General features: G+C 37.2%; 1 protein-coding gene across 1 annotated transcript in view; it reads right to left on the bottom strand.

Annotated features, from left to right (window-relative positions):
- The window catches only part of ptk7a (protein tyrosine kinase 7a), a 38,883-nt gene that overhangs the window by 22,648 nt on the left and 2,238 nt on the right, over positions 1 to 13,997 (bottom strand). The gene's annotated exons all lie outside the window — the stretch shown is intronic.

The following is a 13,997-nucleotide window of genomic DNA, read 5'->3' as shown; positions in this document are numbered from 1 at the left end:
ATAAGGGTCTTATCTAGCAAAAAGATTGTCATTTTTGACAAGAAAAATAACAAATATATACTTAAAGAGTAACTAAACCCTTAACCAACTTATTTTAGTTAATGATCTGTAAAAATGATGCTTTATTAGTGCTGTTCATTGATTTTAGTAAATTTTTTGACATTTGGATATAAAGTGTTTCAATACTACAATATATGGTGTAAAAACGTCTGAGTGCTGCCCTCTTTAGGTTGAACGGTGGCTACTGCAGTTGAATTTTCCTATTGGATGTTGGGTCCAAAAAATGACTCGTGACGTAAGCAGGTTCAAGCTCACCACGCCCTTGTTACGATCTCACCACACACTTGGTACGAGCTTAGTTCGTCCCCTAAATCTCCGTTGGGATCTTCCCACTTTTCTTGCATTTTTCAAATATTGCCAGTGGGCGGAGTCAGGCTCTGACCAGGGGTTTAGTTACTCTTTAAACCACAACTTCTCGTCCAGATCCGGTCGTGATGCGCCAGCGTGACCCCACGCAACACGTCATGACGTCAAGAGGTCACAGAGGACGAACGCGAAACTCCGCCCCAGTGTTTACAAGTGTTGAGAAAGAGGACCGTTCCTACGTTGTTGTATGTCGACTGATACTAATTAATGTCTTTGTGTCAGTTTATTGTTTACAATGGTCCGCAAATGTGCGTTTTATATATGTAACACGTGACCTCCCTACGTCACTGCGCATTTACGTTAGGTCGCGCTGGACCGGATATAGATGAGAAGTTGTGCTTTAAAAGTGCATTATTTTTTATTTTTCTTGCCAAAAATGACAATTGTTTCGCTAGATAAGACCCGTATGCCTCGTTTGAGATCGTTTAAAGTCCTTTGAAACTGCAATTTTAAACTGCATTAAAACTGTTAAGTGTTGGGGTCCATTAAAGTCCATTAAAATGAGAAAAATCCTGGAATGTTTTCCTCAAAAAACATAATTTCTTCTAGACAGTCATAAATGTGCATAAAATCTCCTTCATGTTCATGACACGTGTTACGTAAAGTGTTACCGAAGTTTATTTAGCAAAGTTTAAGAACCAACTAAGTTTAGGTGCAAAAACAGTTGTTTAAATAGCGGTCCCGTTTATGATCAAAGAGACGCTCACGTTCGCAAAATACACGCAAGACACTCCCTTAACAGTAAACTCTGATTAAGCATGAGATTATGCGAGTATCTGGCAAACGCGAGCGTCTCTTTTATCATAAACCCTTTAGACGCGTCTGCAGCAGGCACTTATTTTGACAAGACACGTGATGCACACAAGATCTCTCGAAGCGCAGAACACATATTTTGAAATAAGGAACCACACACATGACGCGCTACATATGTGTTGTGACGAACTTCACATTGAGCGCCCACGAAAAAAGAAGTCACCGACCACCACTGGCGGGATCTAAAAAAGTTTAAGAATGAGGGTAACAAATTTCATATAATTGAGACACTCGAGATGCTTCACTTCCTGAAGGAAACCAGATACTAATGTCCTGCTTTCACCCTACAGGCCTGTGACCCCAAAACAAGAAGATCTAAAATGTGCTTCATCATCCATTGAATAGGTAGGAGGGTGCTTTCATGCAGAAAACAATCTGTGTTTGCAGCTGTTCTCCTTTATAACAGTCATCATAATAAGCTCAGACCCGACCGAACAGGTGTCACTCCATGCATCTGCATGTGAGCAATGGGGTGCAGTTTAAAATAAAACGGTTATAGGAGAGCAGTGTAAATTCAGTCTGATTACAACGGGTCAGCTGCTGGAGATGCTTGGCGCCGAAGAGGAATTATTCACAAAACATTAGCGCCAGCGATGTTGATTTGGTATTCGGGGTGTGTCGCAATGTGACATTGTTTATGTTTGAGTATTTACAGTAACTGCAGACGAGAAAAAAAAATCTGATGGAGTATTTGACTGATAGGAATACGTTAGAACAGGGAGGGCATTCTGCGACCATATTTTTTTGCAGTTGCGACAATATAGTGCCACATTTTAGTTTTAATACTTACACATAGGGGTTTAATAATAAATGGCAATACACACTAATAATCGCAAAGGTGATATTATGCACAGCTCTTTAATTTACTACGACTCTTTGATCAGTAAGTCCTTATCAATCTAAAATTACTGTTAGTTTGAGTCGTTTATAACATGCATTTGATAAAGCAGCATTTGTCAAACATAATTATTTTACATATTCTTTATTATCATTAAAATACCTGAAAAGGTTTGAAGGACAGCAATAAAAATATGCTTATAGGCATTTCCTGAAGCTGCGTATGTAAACCATAGACTGTAAAAAAGATGGACGCCGCAACGCCGCTTCCTTCCATTGTTATGAACTGAACATAAAATGTACGACGATGGACGTTGACATTTTACGCAAAAACGTCAGTTTGGAGCCAGGGGATGCGCAGAAGCAATCGTCGAAGAATTAAACAAATTTCCGCCCAAACGCTTGTGCGCCCAATTCAATCACACCCCTTGAACTTCTTATTTGACTGGCTTGCTTAACCGTTTCCCCGCCAGTGTTTTTAAAAAAAAGTTGCCAGCCAGCGCCAGCATTTTTCATGATTTTTACAAAAGTTTAATGCCTTCCAGAAAATGTTCTTCTGTAAATATATAAACATACAATATATCAAATGAAAGAACAGACCCTCTGCTTTAAAAAAAAAAAAAAACGTTTCATCCTACCTTCATTGGTTCTCTTTTTATTACCTCTCAAATATGGGTAGGTTTCTTCAAAAACACCAAATTTTGAGCAAAAAGCTGAGATAATTCAATTTTTGCAAAGAATTTTAATAGAGATCAGATGCAGAGCGATCATTAAAACATACCCAGAGTTCTTTCATGTGAGGCGTTACTTACGGGTTGTAAAAGTTGCGGCATTAACGGTAATAGCAGTATTGCGGAACGCCGGAAATTCTTGTTGTTTGGCAGGGAAGCGTTTTCTCTTAATTGACGAGATAACTTGTCAATGGTGGGGAAAGAGTTAAATAAGGCAAGTTAAATACAACTCATTTTGTTGGTGTGAAATAAAACAAAAATCAAAAATGAATAGTTAGTTATATCTTCAATATTCCCTCAAAGCTCCGGGTGTCCACTCAGAGAAGCTGTCAATCACAAATGTCAATCATATCGACACGCCCCATTTCTATAGCATCAAATTGCTAGCTAAAATTAAACGTATCAATTAAAACTGAACATATATCAGTGTAATAACAACTACCTTAAGGGGGCGTGCACACCAAAGCTTTTACGCCGGTGGCCGGCGTATGTTTTCAATCGTTTCCAATGGATATTTTTCAAAAAATCCAGCAGATTACATTTTTTCCGCAATAAGAGTTAAAATATATATAAATGTAAGTTCTCACATGGCATTCCAATCAATGTGGAGGAGGGGCGGGACAAATATCACAACAAGGGCTGTGCAAAAATATTGATACAGCTAACTATCGCAATACAATTTTTTTTCTTCCCATGATAGTGGGACGATATTTCAATCTCTACTGTCGGTATTTTAAAGAACCCATCCAATTCATCTGTGTGCATCAAACAACCTCCTCCTCCGCTGCTGCTGTAGTTGTCGATGTCAAGTTGTCTGTCATATACGGCCATTCGGCCAATGTCTCAGAAGTTAGCGGGAGTAAGAAAATGGCAAAAATTTAAAAACAGCTGCAGCTTTCAAAGCCGCTCTATTTTTTTAATTTTTGATAAAAAAAAGAAAAAGTATTGCAATGTATCGCACCATGCAACATATCGTATCGTGAGGCCCTTGCCAATACCCAGCCCAAATCACAACAACCAACAGGTGCATCGTACAACGACTAATAAACAAACCAGAAGGATCACGGCAACCAAATCGCTCAGCTGAATAACCAAAAGGACCAAAACCATCTTTCGAAAAATGTAGTTAATTTATTTTCTATATTCTCAGAAGGCGAAGCACTGCTACTTGGGCGGAGTGATTTGCACAACTCTGACCGAACTCTCTGCTCCTCACCAGAGGGCTTCTCGGGTGCTACGAGCAAATCACTACGCACAAGTAGCAGTGCTTCTCTTTCTGAAATATAGTTCCCGGTATGTATACGGTTAAAAGATGGCTGTGTCTCATATTACCTTGTTTTTTGTACACGGTGTGACTATACAAATCACAACATATAGATAGGAAAATGTTGGCGTTATTTTGTCACTTAATGGGAGCAGTATGCTAGCTGGAGCCATTCACTTCCAGTCTTTGTGCTAAGCTAAGCTAGCGGGGGCTGCGTCAGACAGAGTTACAGCACGCACGGAGATGAGAAAGGTATGTATGGACTTATCTAACTCTGGGGGATACGGTGAATAAGCTAAATTCCCAAAATGTGGGCGTGTTCCTTTAAAGTAATGTCTGTATGAAATAGGGCTGCACGATTAATCATATTTTTATCATGATAATGATATGCGTGCTAGGGATGGGCATGATTAATCGACGATCGATAATTGATCGTTAAGAATTTAGTCGATGATGTTAATTTGTTATTGATTAATCAAATACTTTTTTTATCTAATGCAGGTTACGTTGCCTAGCGTAGCGTGTGTCTTGAAGCAGTTAAATGAATTTCACTGTGTAGCAGCAATTCAACATTTTACCACCAGGGTGCAATATTTGACACCATACTCCGTTATCTGTGACCTTCTGTTTAGATTTCAAAAAAATAATCATGAAGAGGTCATGATTTTTTGGAACAAATGAAGTCTCCGTTTAAGAATGCGGCTCGCAGCTGCAGGTTCCGCTGCTTTAGAGCACCGCATATTCAAGCGCATATATGTTCTGTTTGTCTAACTAAATGTAGTTCAACTGTTTGCCACAAGTTGATCTTGTAATAAAGGTCTCATGGAGGAAATCACGCTGTGTTTTTGTATTCAACATTTTTGAATTATAAAAGTTAAATAATTATTTTTTATCATAAAAATATTAATGATTAATCGATAGTCGATCGTAAATTTTCCCGACAATCGACTAAAAAAATTTAATCGAATGCCCATCCCTAATACGTGCCCCACGATTAATTGATGACAATCGTCGCTATTAATGTGTTTTTTTACAAGCGCAGTTTGTGTTATGGTACAAATACATTAGCATCACAAGATTTACAGTCATTCACCTTGAACGAAAATAATAATGGCAGAGCAACAAGAAGAAAGTGCAGAAATATGTATGTTTAATTCCCAAAAAGGGTCATATAGGCTTACTCCATTGTTTGGTTATTTCGGATTTGATGAAAGTGATATTGATCAGGTAAGTTTCGAGTCTTGTGCAAACTGTGCTCCTGTTCCGTCCAAACGTGAAATATCAAAAGTTTCAAAAGCCGAAGACACAAGCCGCAACCATAAAAAAAATCCACGACACAGACAACAAAAACGGATCGAACAGATCTATGCGGAATTTTGCGGAATTATTTTAAATGTTTTAAAAAGATCTAAAAGAATGTGAGCTATGGATATTATAAAACAATAAAATATTTTATAATATAGGCCTATAAAATGTAAATAATATTATAAACATGGCTGTAAAGTGTACTAAAAATACTGAAGTAAACAGAAGTTCTTCATTAAAAGAATGATCGTAATTTTTAATTGTGATCAAAAGTTTGAGCAAAACAATCGTGATCATCATTTTTTTTGTAATCGTGCAGCCCTAGTATGAAACGGGTTTTATAGACATGATGCAGGCACTTATTTTCTGTCTGGATATAAGGTATCAGTTTTACCTCAAAGTCTTTCACTAATTCAACCTCATTTCAGGACTACACACGTTTTAGGAAGCTTAACAAAAGGTAACTGAATGTTACTTTTTTAACTTTTCTGACCTTCTATGTCACAAGTAATTCAAAAAAATGTATCCTTAAGAGGGGTCATATATTAAATAAATGGGCATAAAGAGTCACTATGGGGTATGAGGATGAAGAACAGAAAACACCTGTGTAGTTTACTGAAAGCCTCCATATGGTTTACAGTATGGGAATGTAACGCACGTACCTAAAGAACACCAAAAAAATGTTTATGGAGGAAAATAATGAGATTTTCCCACACATGCAGAGCCGCTGTCAAACTTTAAACGGCAAGATCTCCTGATGAGGGTTTTGGAGACGGCGCGGAGCCCTTATCTCACTTAACACAAGAGACACCAAAGAAGAAGCGATGTACGTGCAAACAATGAGATAAACCAAAAATCCACAACCATTGTTAGGATTAAACTCAAGTTTTCCCCTCTGGAACGTCAAACTAAACAAATGAAACGAGGCCGACGTCCCAGTCATTAATTGTTCAAAGATTTCCTATTGTGTATTAGAAGTTAGAATGCAGTACACAGTCTCTGAGAAATGCACACACATTTCTTTCATTAAGTATCATCTGGACGGCCTTGCGGTGAAGGAGGGGAATGTTAAATTCGGAACGGAGAGAGCGAGAGAGAAGCATATAACGCAAAGCATATGCACTTCAACATAATCACTCTCATTCTCATATCTAAACTAACAAGAACCATTCAGGCTCTGAAGAAAGCGCCAGATTTCATCCACAACTACACACAACCTCAAACTTTCATCCTGAAAGAGCTGACGTCCACATCAAACCGGCTTTTTACAGTAAAAGACCACATCATTAATATAAAGCAACATCTAAAAGACTGGATCTCTCAGAAGATAGAGAGGTCATATTTAAAACAAATATATGAATTATTTATATATTAAAATATAGCTTGATAAGACAACTCAAAACTTTATGTTCTGGTGAATTATTTCTTTATAAAAGTTATCTCATGGTTTACTCGCTTTCATGTCATTCCAGGTATATGACTTAAACGCAATTTAAAGGGATAGTTCACCCAAAAATTAAAATAGGGTCCACCAAAGGTTTGGTTATGTGAAAAAGATCAACCCAGTAACTTAGTTTTGGTAAACCAATTCCTGCAAGCATGTAAAAAAGCTCATAAAAATTTGGCTCCCCTTGTGATGTCAGAAGGGGATAATACCGCCCCTTAATCTGCACTATCCAACCACGCTACTGCCATTTAGTGCAGAAATCAGCTCATTTGCATTTTAAAGGACACACGCAAAAACGACTAATTTTTTGCTCACAGGAACTACAAAGTGGCAAATTTAACATGCTATAATAAATTATCTATATGATATTTTGAGCTAAACCTTCACCTGTAAAGAGCATGACACACAGTTTACAATACCGACATATAACCAGATGATCATCGGTTTACTACAGGGGTCCCACCTTGATAAAGATAAAATATACATAACAACTGAAAAAACAGTAGAATATGATTTACAAAAATAATTCATATACACTTTTTAATAAGTGCCTTAACAAAAAACAGCTTCATTTCTGCATAACCAACATTTTTATTTTCGTCTACAAACCGAGAGACATCTGAGCTTGAATCAGAAACATTCCTTTAAGCGTGAATGATATGCGAGTCTTTGATAAAATCCTGAATGTAAAATCGACCTTACTTCACGCGTGGATATCGGAGCAGTGCATTTTTGTGCCTAGAGCCAAGCTAACATGTCTGGAAAGATAAACACATCTCGTTTTTTTTACCCTGAGCCCTCTGTGTCAGAGAGAGAGAGAGAAAGAGAGAGAGTGACTTTAAGTCTTTACATGCTGTCAAAGCAACAAAAGTTAATTAAGAAAGAGATCAAACAGGTCTCCTGTCAGCTGCCCAGCTCTTATTTCAGATGGACAGGCGCCAAACATGGAGAATACAGAAACTTTAATCAGACTCACAACTAGTTGAGACATGCTTTGACACAGCCTCGCTGTGGGTTTATTCAAGGTGCCAGACATAGCCTCTCTCTCTCTCATTCTCGAGAAGGTTGTTGTATGCATTAGGTGGCAGCTTGGCTCAAACAGAGGTTCTCAAAATGTTCAGGCCAACCTTTACCACCATTCAACACAAAGTAATCACATTCAAAACGTTCCCCACATTTTTACAGCAAAATGACGTCTTTTCTGGGGAAGGGATGGGGGCATTTACACGACAAAGATTTTAGCCATAAACCATATATAGGAAAGTTCTATGCGGTTTTGATGACAACAGCATTTTGGGGTCCTCAAAACACAAACTTTTTAAGAAAGAAATGCAAGTTTTTGATAATTAATGACGCCTTGTTGTATTGAATGAGTGGTAATGGTGACATCACGCTTATGTGTTAATGTATATCCAAAACAACAGTGGCGACCTACAGGACTGTGTTTGTGGTGCTCAAGATCTGTTTGGGTGATTCTTACGAAATCCAGCTTTAAAAGGTGTCCAGCATCAGATTTTTAAAAAAAGCCCTTGAAGCCAATCTGTTTGTTTTTTTGCACAGATAAGATTAAGGTCTGAACTTACTATAACCGTTATTTTTAGCGGATTTAAAAAAATATTTCCTATAGAATTATTAACATTTTTTAGATTATCATTATCAAAAATGATCATTACCGCAACATGATATTACATTAATTATATGCACTTAAACTCATGTTTCGGTAATGAGAACTAAAAAGTTTTCTAGGTACTATGACAAACAAAATTTCAACTTTTATCTGGAGAGAAAAAATAAGAACTGTTTATCTGGTAGCCATCTTGAGTGTCACAGTCAATTATGTCCCTTCCAACAAATTTTTTTTTTATTTTAGTTCATTGAGGGCTTAAACAATGAATGAAAATTGTTGCGGAGGATGAGAAAATTGGTCTTGGACACATTTATATTCCTTATTATTGTCTCTACATTTATTAATGATCATCAAATACCACATGTTTCTTTACTGTAAATGTTTATATTATAACATGCACTGAAGATTTTTATTTATTAGATTTTTTTAATTATAAATATTTCCATGTCGAAGAACTCAAATCCAGTCATGGACACTTTGCGGTAATGAAAATGTTCCCCTCAAATATGTAAAAACAACAAAATTGGTTTGTATGATGTCATTTGAAATCATGTGCAAAATAGTACATGAAGAGATGTTTGTAATTATGCTTCTTATTTTGATAGCATTTACTTTTTTTTATCAAAATGTTTCATGACACCTCATAAGTCTCATAAGCCTAATAAGTCTAGGCAGAGAGTTGCCCGCAAAACCCCATACTATTAATAGCCTCAATTGTAATATTTATTAATAAGTTATTTTTGTATTAGCTTGGCTTCTTTTATGTATGTTAAAATTTTAAACCATGATACAACATGTAAAATAAAATAAAAAAATTAAAACAAAAATGTTTTGAGTAGACTATAACAAAAAAATAGCCCTCCAGATTTTGTTTTATCCATTGTGGTAAACTTTCTCACAAAAAAGTTGGAGACACTTGGTTTAGATGATCAATATATACATACATTATCCATTTAAAACAGAATTATATTTATTATAATGTTTATATAAGACAATGTATTTTTTGTATATGGATGCATTACAGTAATGAGAATGAGATCGGTTGTTCTCAAATGAATGGAAAAATCATAAATGGTCTTTAAGAAACAGACTATTTGCTCTTTTACATTGCATAGTACCCCACGGTTTGGGTCGTGTCAGCTTACTTTTGGGGGCTTTTCCATTGGGTGCAGTACGTAGTACCCAATACTTTTTTTTAGTACCACCTCGGTTGGGGTTCCAAGCGACCCGAGCTGATACCAAAACGTGACGCGAAAACACTGTAGATCATTGATTGGTCTGAGAGAACCGTCTCTACCAGCATCATCACTATGATGTAAGATTAGCTTTACCTTCATGCTAGCTTGCGCTGTCTCGAGCAAACCCGTTGTCATCTGTGCTCTGCTCTAAGTTCCCAAATTCCCTTTTAGCGATGAAAAACATCCACAGGTTGAGAATCAGGGACAGCACCACAACAGTTTTTTCCCAGAATTGCAGTTTGTGGTGGCACATTCGCGTCTTGCATGTCCGCATATATGCTCAAATGCAACTTAAATGAGTTTCAGCGAAGCGAATCAACAGACGCCACGGGTGTTTGTACAGAAACTGTCATGTGAGAAAGAGGTAGTGATAAACGCGATGTGCAAACATCTATTCGTTGTGGTCTTTTTTAATTTTGTGGCAGATTGAGAAAAAAATAAATGTATGGGAATGTACAACGACGCTCTCACTTGTATGATGTCACAGCAGTAGGCAGCGCAAATATAACGACACGCCTATAATCCCTCCCATTCCGAAGTGTTACTAAACTCGATGGAAAAGCTAACCAAGCCAAAGTGAGATGAGCTGACCCGACCTGACCCAAACCGTGGGGTACTATGCAATGGAAAAGCACCATATGTTCTGTTTTTTGAGTTTTTTGAAGTTAAATATGTCCTGTATATTCTCTCACCACAAGCAAACAGCGACATCACATGATTTAAATGAGTGTCAACTTCCTGAGAAATCTGTGTGATCTTAACAATAGATCATTTTAAAGTGAAAACAGACCTGGAGACCGGCAGATCTGCATCTCAGGCATATATGAGAGACTAAAACAGCTGTTTAAACCATCAATACTGTGTCTTCTGTATAGCCTGGCTCCGCCCTCCTACGTGCTTCCGCTTAATTTTCATTTCCCTTCAGCAGTACGTCTGGGATTTCTCTATAGAGTTTCGTTTTCTCCTGCAAAAATCTGCAGGACCAATCAGCGAACAGATGGGGGTGGCTAAGAACGATGACGTTGAGGTTGCGCGTCAGTTTGAGTTGTAGTTCAGTAATGGCAGCGGAGAAAGACGTGAGAAAAGCTCTTCGGTCCGTTGTTGCAAAACTGCCGCATATACAGAAGTTAAAGCCGGAGCAAGAACCAGGTTTGCTAAGTTTTGTTTGTCTGATTATTCTGACTTGTTGTTTCCGTCCGGTTTCGGTGCATGATATACGTCACGACCTCACGTTAGCGATTGGCTTTGGCAGATCCTGAGTACTCTGGGCAGATCCAATAGTTTTAAACTTCAACAATGGACCCTCCTTAACGGAAGTAACGCTTTCCAATGGAGCGTGGCCAGACTCTCTGTACAAATGAAATGAATGTACGAGAGTCTGGTTGGACCAGGCTATCTTCTGTAGGCCTCAGTCTTTCTCTCCCTTAAACACACATATGAATAACACGTGACCTGCAACAACAGGTGGCAATGTCACAGCTCAGGACAAGAGTTTAATAACCATTGAATATTAATCATGACCTCTATGCATGTGAAGTATGTGGAGCTTTAATAAGATAACAAGAAGCACGTAACTGCGTACATTTGTGGCTTTTTCACTATAGCACTTTTCACACAAACATTACGGAAAATGTTATGATTTTCCGGAAACTGTGTGTGCGTTCTCTCTCCAGAAACCACTCACGTGCATGCATTTTTGTTTATGACAAGATTATAAAGGAGTGCGTGAAGTGCCATTCGTACGGCACGCCCCTTACTGCAATGTTTCTGCATCTTGTTCACACAGAGGGCTTTTCGGGTATCTTAAGGCAATGTAACTAGGACCTCTTTCAATCCCAGAACATTTACGGGACGTGTTTGCGTTCACACAGGAACCTGTCTGACAACTTTACATGTATTTTCTGGGACCAAAATGCGGCGTGAATGACGTTTATGGGGTACGGATAGACACGGCACTCCTCAGCTTGGTTTACTTTTGCATAACTCTGAGAAAAACGCTTCTGTGCCAATGACGGGTTTTTCCGGCAATCCGTATTTCCGCTACTACAGCAAAAATGGGGTGTTTTTCGGTGTGTCCTTTTAAATGCAAATTAGCTGATCTCTGCACTAAATGGCAGTGCTGTGGTTGGATAGTGCAGATTAAAGGATTATTATAAAGGATATTTACTCACCACCATGTCATCCAAAATGTTGAAGTCTTTCTTTGTTCAGTCAAGAAGAAATTATGTTTTTTGAGGAAAACATTGCAGGATTTTTCTAATTTTAATGGACTTTAATGGACCCCAACACTTAACAGTTTTAATGCATTTTAAAATTGCAGTTTCCAAGGACTCTAAACGATCCCAAACGAGGCGTAAGGGTCTTATCTAGCGAAACAATTGTCATTTTTGTCAAGAAAAAAAATGCACTTTTAAACCACAACTTCTCTTCTCCCTCCGGACCTGTGACGCACCAGCGCGACCTCACGCAATACGTCATGACGTCAAGAGGTCACAGAGGACGAACGCGAAACTACGCCCCAGTGTTTAGAAGTGTGGAGAAAGAGGACCGTTCCGACGTTGTTGTATGTGGAATGATACAAATTAATGTCTTTGTGTCAGTTTAGTGTTTAAAAATATATATAACACGTGACCTCTCTACGTCACTACGCATTTACGTGAGGTCGCGCTGGCGCTTTTCAGGACCGGAGATAGATGAGGAGTTGTGGTTTAAAAGTGCATATTTTTTATTTTTCTTGTCAAAATTGAAGATCGTTTCACTAGATAAGACCCTTATGCCTCGTTTGGGATCGTTTAGAGTCCTTTGAAACTCCATTGAAAAAAGTGTTAAGTATTGAGTTAAGTATTAAGTGTTGGGCTCTATTAAAGTCCATTAAAATGAGAAAAATCCTGGAATGTTTTCCTCAAAAAACATAATTTCTTATCAACTGAACAAAGAAAGACATCAACATTTTGGATGACATGGTGGTGAGTAAAATGTACTAATCCTTTAAGGGGCGATATTACCCCCTTCTGACATCACAAGGGGAGCCAAATTTCATTGAACTATTTTTTCACATGCTTGCAGGGAACGTTTAACAAAACCAAGTTACTAGGTTGATCTTTTTCTAATTTTCTAGGTTGACAGAAGCACTGGGGACCCAATTATAGCACTTAAACATTGAAAAAAGTCACATTTTCATGATATGTCCCATTTCATTTTTTTACTTTTAAGTATTTTTCATAAACACATAAGTGCAAACAACTTATTTTTTTTAGGTTTTACCAACCAGTTTGCACTTTTTACATAATCATTATGTTTCTAAACTTTAGAAAGAATAATAAGGTTCCTAAAATCAAATTAGAAAGGTGTGTAAAGGATTAGCCATTTCTTCCAAATAAAAATTAAACAAATGATTGTGCATATGAAAGGCAAATGATAAAAAAAAAAAGTTACTGCCAGAAACAGAAAAATCATTCAAAGGCAAGCCTAAAATATAACCCAATATACAATAGGCACATGTTAAATCTCATAGACGTTAAAGTGGGGGGATATCTCTACTCCAGACTGTCTGTCATTAACATAAGAAAGACAGGAGATGACCAACAGATCAAGCAGAGCCATCAAGTACCTGTGAAATGTTTCTGTCCTCTACCCTTTTATCTTTCATGTCTTCATGCAAATGTTTCAGGTTATTCAATAGACCTGCAATCAAACAATGACCACAGCTATCTCTCTATATATATATATATATTCCAACCAATGCTAAAGGAGCCTTATAATGGAACACAAAAATATTCAACATATACATCCAAAAAATTAATTTATTATTTATTTATTCAAGACGTTTTGTTTGGCTTTAAAAAAAATCAAAAGATTTAATAAAAATAAAAAATAAAATAAGTAAAATAATTTTTTTTTTCAGTAAAGTGATTCTGACCAGATTGTGTTTGAATGCTTGCCAGTTATGACAACAGAAATCTCATACACAAAGTTTTAGGAGTTTGGGAGTGCAACATTGTAACAACTGTTGTTGCTTATTTGTATCTTATGAGTTCAATTTATCAGCACAACCAAACTCTTTCAAGTATAAATCCCTCAACAGGAAGTAATAATCTCAAAGTTTTAATCAGAGAAGAAGAATCAGATCTGAAAGAGAGACTCCGGGATTTAAACATGAATATTTCATTACAGGCCACACACTAAAGCAAACACAAACTCAAGGTAAATCAAAGTTTCACACAAAACACATTTATCTTGATCTATTGAGTTAGCTTGTGTACATTGAAATATTTTACTAAAGTATCATTCATATTGAGCGAGTTTAACT

This window comes from Paramisgurnus dabryanus, chromosome 24, assembly GCF_030506205.2.
Source record: "Paramisgurnus dabryanus chromosome 24, PD_genome_1.1, whole genome shotgun sequence".
Classification (NCBI taxonomy): domain Eukaryota; kingdom Metazoa; phylum Chordata; class Actinopteri; order Cypriniformes; family Cobitidae; genus Paramisgurnus; species Paramisgurnus dabryanus.
Note: the sequence above shows the minus strand (reverse complement) of the source record. Positions and strands in the feature narration are given on the sequence as shown.